At 46.4% G+C, this 7280-nt stretch overlaps 1 long non-coding RNA gene across 1 annotated transcript; it reads left to right on the top strand.

The window, feature by feature from the left end:
• Positions 1-1591: 1591 nt before the first annotated feature.
• On the top strand, positions 1592-4260 carry LOC143482944 (uncharacterized). The gene is made up of 3 exons (XR_013122332.1): positions 1592-1747; positions 2539-2699; positions 4107-4260. It is a non-coding gene; the product is annotated as an uncharacterized LOC143482944 (long non-coding RNA).
• The last annotated feature ends 3020 nt before the right edge of the window (positions 4261-7280 follow it).

Raw genomic sequence — 7280 nt, 5'->3', positions numbered from 1 at the left:
CAAAAGTAAACAGTTACACTATATAAAGTGCATCTATGAAATTAAATTAAATTCTCTCAACCTGAGACAACTGGTTTGTTTACAACAGAAGTAAACTTATCAATTAAACCTCTATTCTTAATTAAATAAATCAAATACCCAGTCTGGTAGACATTCGGGAACTTCAAGTATTTTCTTAAATAATGTTTATATCGCCTTGAAAATTCTAGTTTTCTTCGGCTTGCACCTGACGCCATTTCGGCCTCTTCTCCGTTTGTGTCGTGTCACTCGCGTGCTTCGGCGCGCGTGTAAAAACACTGGCTCTGATTGGCTATCATAACGCTGCCTTAGCCAAACGCTTACTGACTTGTTAAGTTAAACAGGTGTTACACAGAGAACTGTGACCTATCGAGATCTGTTACTCCTCACTAGCCTGGGCAGCGGTCCGCTCGCATTAGTATATCAATATATAGTAACGCACCGCTTTTAATGACCAGTAACGTAAACGGCGTTGTAACGACAGGAAAAGTAATTAATTATATTATCCCGTTACTGACAAAATGACGACGTTACCTAACGCCGTTATTTTTAACGGCGTTATTCGCAACACTGGTAATTACATTCCGTACTCTAAACTAAATGGCTCCTACATGCTCTAGAATGCTAAAATGTATGTTTACTATAATTTGACTTAATTTAGCATAAGTAAAAAAAAAATAACCTAATTGCCAATAACGTTTTTAAGTGTTGTAAAAAATGCCAGCGCCTTTAGAGTAGCACAGCAGCGACTGTTACAGCAGCTGTACAGCAGAGGGCGATGTCGAACTAGAAACCGAATCTGGTACCTTCGCCAAATACGTTAAACGGACGGCGTTAAAAAAAATAATAACGGTCTTCACGGGAGGTCGAAATCAATTATGAACGAAGACCAAGTCAAGATGTCTCTCACTTATATGCTCTCGCTCCACTTTCGTTTCACGTGCCTTCATGCGTCGTTTAAGTGACACAATACACAAAGAGTCGAAGTGCGCAGGTGAGTCACGCGCATTGTTGTCGCGAGCTGTTCAGACACGTGTGGTTCTGGCGCGAGCCCCCCCCCCCACGCGCACGCACACACAAAAAAAGCCTGCGACCCCCTCGTGCTCCCCAAGACGTGTCATGCTGAAGGCAATATGGGGCTCTCCGTGAACCTGGGAAGATAAACCGCGAACTGGGGGCCTGCTGAACGGTACATGATACGGAGAGGCTCATGTGAACGAGACGTTTCTTCTTCTGTTAAGAAGTGTGGAGGATCCCTGGCATTTAGTCACATGGAGGGAATAATCACTATAAATAACATAAACAAAAGATAATACTGGATAATCTCTGTTGTTTTGCTGTGCTGGTGATTCACCTCATCACTGGCTGTAAAAAAAACACACACACAATAAAGTCGGCTTAGAACTCATCATGCAAAACACAACACGATATTGATTTTTTTATATTTTCATACTTTAATCCAGGGTTTATGCGCTTTAGACCACAGCCAAGCAGGGAGCCGCAAAGACGCTCCGCGCGCTGCCTATAACCCCTGTTGCCAATAGCAACCGTAAAAGCGCGGCTCAGCGCGAGTTCCGCGGGGAAGATGGAAGTTTCTCTCGCCATCTGACGGCGCAGCGGGGGGGACACGCACGCCGACCCGACCGTAACGCCACGGGAGGGGTGGCGGGGTGATAGCCCACCGGGCGGTCGCCAGCATCAATACTTACAGTCCTGCGGCATTACGGAGGTTTGCGGCGCCTCGACACATCAACTCACCTAAAGGCAGCAGTGGGAGTTGAAGAAATGATATCTATCTATCTATCTATCTATCTATCTATCTATCTATCTATCTATCTATCTATCTATCTATCTATCTGTCTGTCTGTCTGTCTGTCTGTCTGTCTGTCTGTCTGTCTGTCTGTCTGTCCGTCCGTATATCTATCTATCTAGAGAGAGAGAAAGAGAGAGAGAGAGAGAGAGAGATAGAGGGAGGCTTGAATCCTAGGTGAGTGGCAATCTAATAACCAGAAGTGAATCACTGAACCACAGAGGAAGGCCCTCTGATTAAGCTGTTATAGCAGGAAAATAAGGATTCACATTCGCCTCGAGGAAACGAGAATGAGAATTTCTTGAATTCTGTCCTGGTTTAGACTCGTTTTTCCAAACACCCACATTTGATACAGGCGCCATACCCTCTCTGAGGTGGGAGACGGGCTTTCACAGCTGAGACTTCACTCAGGCGGCGGTTCATTCAGGACTAAGGGTTATCAGCGCTGCCAGTGCACATATCTGTGCATATACCGTTTCTTTTTCTTTTTTAACAAGCTTATTTTAACAAAAGGTTTCGGTAATCGGATGTCACACGCAGCTTCAGTCATTAGGTAGAAGTCTGCCGATCTTTGTAGCCTCACGTCAGTAATGGTTTGTAGTTCTTGGTTTTGCAGAAAGCTCTGATTTCATCATGAGATCTTTTCTTCTGCATCAGCCACCTGTTCCCACACAGGGTCTGCTTAAGAATCTTTTTTTTTATTTCCACAGGTACGTCGTCCCCGGCTTTGCTTTCCAAGAACAGCTGGTGCACAACGCACCCCAGTCGCGTGCGCATTGTGTTCCCTACAGACGTGCCAGCGTGCACGTTCGCCCGAAACATTCCGCTCGCGATTGTGTCTTTCCAACAAACTCGCTCCAATCCGTCAACGGTAAATGGACACGTTCAATATGACAATAGCTGCGCAAAATATTACACTGCAGTAATGCAATACAACACACTCGGTGTGAACGGGGTGAATATGCTACGGTTCACCTACACAATGCGCGCAGAGAAACAGAACTTCTCTACTCCTGATCAAAGCTCACATGTGTCTGGACTGTGTGAATGTGGGAAAACTGTGTAAAGAATATTTTTAAAACTATTTACTGTAAGATCTCCCATCTGCAGCGGACAGTAATTATTTTTCTGCAAATGAATTTACACAACGCTGACCAACACTGCGGTTGGTCCTTAATTGGTGTTTCAGGAAGACAGCGTTGTTATTATTCCGAAATCATTCAAATGAAGGTTAGCTATGAAATAACACATCTAGTGTGTCAGAAACACATACCCTTTTGAATCTTACTTTTACCAAATTTAGCTTAAATCCAGAGTGCTCTGCAGAATGTTGTAAACCTACATTGAGTAAGTAAGAACACTTCTTTCTTTCTGCATAAGCACTTCTGTAAAGCAGTTACTCCGTGAAGGAGTGACACAAGATCACTCTTAACAGAGAAGCGCGTTTCAGCTGGAACATTCCTGGTCAGCCTCTCCGCGGGCGTCTGGGGCTCCAGTGGTTAGGTGGATCACGGACGTCTCCTCACTACATAAGCACGATGCCCAGGACTCTCCTCCAGAGCTGAGAAGTGTTTCTGATCACTGCTCCTCTCTGCTTAAGAAGACGCCCACACGAGGCTATGACGAGTCCCACGTTGTTTATACTGAATCACTTTACGCTCTGCCAAATTTGGCTGATTTCATACTGAATCAGCGCACACGCTGCCAAATTTGGCTGATTTCATACTGAATCAGTGCACACGCTGGCAAATTCGGCTGATTTCATACTGAATCAGTGCACACGCTGGCAAATTCGGCTGATTTCATACTGAATCAGTGCACACACTGGCAAATTCGGATGATTTCATACTGAATCAGTGCACACTGGCAAATTCGGATGATTTCGTACTGAATCAGTGCACACACTGCCAAATTCGGGTGATTTCATACTGAATCAGTGCACACACTGCCAAATTCGGGTGATTTCATACTGAATCAGTGCACACACTGCCAAATTCGGGTGATTTCATACTGAATCAGTGCACACGCTGCCAAATTCGGGTGATTTCATACTGAATCAGTGCACACGCTGCCAAATTCGGCTGATTTCATACTGAATCAGTGCACACACTGCCAAATTCGGGTGATTTCATACTGAATCGGTTTACGGTTCTGCCACCTTCACCTGATTTAAAAAAATGTGTCTGAACGTCTTTACGTCCTTCGTGTGGTGGTTCAAAAGGAAAAATAACAACAACGTTTGATGTTTTTTGTTTGTTTCCCCCACCTTTGCCACCAGGTTTGGGATCAGGACCACAGGCTGTACTGTAATTGTGATCCATGACAGCTGCATCTACTGAATCACATCAGTCTGACCTACGAACTACAGGCGTGTCCAAACCCTGCAGCTTAAAGAGCTCTCAGAGCAGAAACTGAACAAAAGAGCGGTCAGCTTCAAGGTAGGACCACAGAGGATGAAGATGCACTTCAAGCTTTATTTTATAGGCATCCTCTTGCATGAAGTTCCTGTTTCTGCACCTCCCCCATCTCAGACCCGTCTCTCGCCGGGCCTCTGGGGGGGGGGGAGCTGTTGCTAGGAGAGAATGCTGATCTGTGCAGGAGGTCACTGCCGCGGTGATACGATATCAGGCTTTTGGAGTTGCCCGTTATTGTCTGTGCTGCTGGCTGGCAAACAAAAGCCGCAGCATTTAAAACGATCTGAGTCTCCTAACTCTGAATTAAAGGCTCTGCTTTATTACTGGGAGAAGCGTTTCGAAAATTAATGTATGTAATGATTTTCATAAATGGCTATTTTGTTTTTCATAGGCGGAGCTGAAAACCTCGGGAAAAACAGCGTGACAAACACAAGCAAATGATTTATTTCGCAATTTGTTTCTCTGGGAAGGTGCATGCTAGGGGAATGTGATATTCGGGCGTGAGTCTTCTCCTCGCCTCCGAGCAAGCTTGCACACAACGCATGAGGCGATTCGGAGGCGCACCGCGAGCTGCTCTGTTGAGGGTAAAGTCCCGCGTGTTCCCGCTCGTTCCCGCATTTCCAGGTCGGCTGGAGAAGCCATGTAGCGGTATGTGCCGAGCGAATCGATGGTGACCAAAACGTCCTTTCTGAGTGCCTTTTGTCACTGCAATTGACTTCGACACTGGAGTCGCAATGGTGGCCATTAGTGGAGCAGGCATCCTCTCGAATGTGTTATATACCATTGACCCAATGAGAGTTTACAGGAGGAGAGGTATTGATCATCTCCTTCTGCTCTGAAGAGCTGGGAGAATTGGGTTCACGTATTGGAGCGATTGCTTCTCCTGCATGGCGTGGCATTTAGCCAGACTGATTCCTCAGAGCATGGAGAAAGAGCTGTTTATTAAGATGCAATTATAAATGATGGTGTCAGCCTCAACTGGGGTGGGTTGTATGTGGGGGTGGGGGGGGGGGTGTTCATGTTCAGTCACCCCTACACAGGGTTTCTCTCGCACTGCCCACGTGTCAATCAATTGCAGTTCTGAGGCCCATCGTATCCTGGATACCAGTCTGCTGCGACATATGTCGCTTCTGTTGCTGACGAGACTTGGAGAGGATTCGAGTCGGATCGCGGCGCCGTTCTGCGAAGAGTGCTCGCGCGCTCAGAGCTGTGAGGGAGCGTGTTGGATCTGAGCTCCAACTCGTCTCTTGCTGCCAGAGACGTAGGTCAGGAAACGAGGGCCACTCTCAATAGGCCCGTTATGGTCCCGTAATCTGATGCCTCTTTGTGCACGGAACCAGCAGGGTCGTGCGTTTGGAGATATGGTGTCTTTTCATTAGCGTCAGAAATAACAAATTAGTAGACATTACTGTAACAATGCACGTGCCAAGACAGATCAAATCGTTGGTGGTGAGAAGCCTCTTCCTTTCCCATGAGGAACCCTCACATCTCTCTATCTGTTCAAGTATAAATATGCCTTTTTAGGTCTGTTAAAACCTTGTCCAGTTCATTTTTATTTCCACCTGTGGCAAATTCTGAAGAGAAATATTTGTAAATCCAGAATGTGTTTTGTAATGTAAGGCCATTAACACTTTATCATTCCAGCACAGCCACACACACACAACTCCTGAAGTCCTCTGATGCCTCCTGAACAGACCTCCAAACACAGAAATACTTTCAGTCAACGAGTTATATAAATCCCTTTAATGGATGTTCTGATCATCGACTTAGGAAAACTTGTTAGCTATATTGACCCACACACCTCACAATCATATCAGTTTCACGTAACCAAGGCTAACGATGCCTTGTTAGCAAGTGGTTTGTTTCAGGATAAAGATGACTACGTGGAGACATCTCGACACTTCCCGAGGCAAGCATCATTCCATAACAAACAGGCTTAAAAATACCACTATAACAGAAAATCTATGACAAACTTGAATATAAGGGTTAGGCTGAGGGTTCGACTCAGATGTGTAATTTCCACAGCATGTGCAAAAACGGGTCTTTAATTAAACAATTAATTATAACCACAGGGGAGAATTGTGGAGACGCATAATTTTCCCACCCAAAAGTCTCCAGTCGTGAATCTCCGAAGCTTTGTTTACATCGTCCCGTGTCATTTTGACATCCCCAATACGGCGCGCGCATTTCCTGCCTCTCGCGCCGCGCCATGCCGTTCCCGCGCGCTCCTTATTGCCCAGGACACCGGATACACAAATCAGATTTCCGTTATGTGCCTCGCATTATTAGCACTAAAAAAAAAAACACCACACGCAAACCATGGCCAATTAGAGCGGGGAGTCTGAGGGGGAGAAGACCCCCCCCTCCCCGGCGAGGACGGACACCTGCTGTGCACACAGCTTCCTCCTCGTGTTACTGTAGAACGGCTAATGAAGACAAAAAGAACACAAAGTGACAACAGGAATAAAAAATAAAAAAAACGCCAGTGAAAGCGCGCGTGCCGTTCTGGCCATCGCACGCGAACGGCGCGTGCAGTGGTGGGCTTCGTTCGAACGAGGTACTTGCGTTGCACACGTGCGTATGAAACGCACAAAACTGTGTGCACGAGGGACTGGTGCGCGCACACGCGCGTCTGATCCATTAGCTACAACATGTTTTAGTGTTTGGCATATAATCGTGTTCCGCGTACCAGCGGGGAGAAGGGGCGTGCATTTTACCATGAAGATTACAGTTATCTGAAAGAAAGCATTAATTTTTTTTGAGAGGAATGAGAACGGTTTAGAGTAATTGTTCCAGCAGGAGTTTCTACCTGGCAGGATTCGCCACCTCTCTGTTTCTGTGCTTCCTCGTGCTCCGCCGGTCGTTTTGCACCTGTTCAAGCGATTAAGACCGACCACCGTTCCTCGTGCGCTCCATGGGCACCCAGGGCTACAAAGAGATGGAAAAGGGGGCGGGAACTTAACAGTAAACGTACGTTTGCACCAGCTGATCAGCTGAATGTCCTGCAGAGCAACAGAGCGCGTGTCCGCAACGGGTCT

The sequence above is a fragment of the Brachyhypopomus gauderio genome, chromosome 19 (assembly GCF_052324685.1).
Source record: "Brachyhypopomus gauderio isolate BG-103 chromosome 19, BGAUD_0.2, whole genome shotgun sequence".
NCBI classification, from domain to species: domain Eukaryota; kingdom Metazoa; phylum Chordata; class Actinopteri; order Gymnotiformes; family Hypopomidae; genus Brachyhypopomus; species Brachyhypopomus gauderio.
This window is presented reverse-complemented; position numbering and strand designations above follow the sequence as displayed.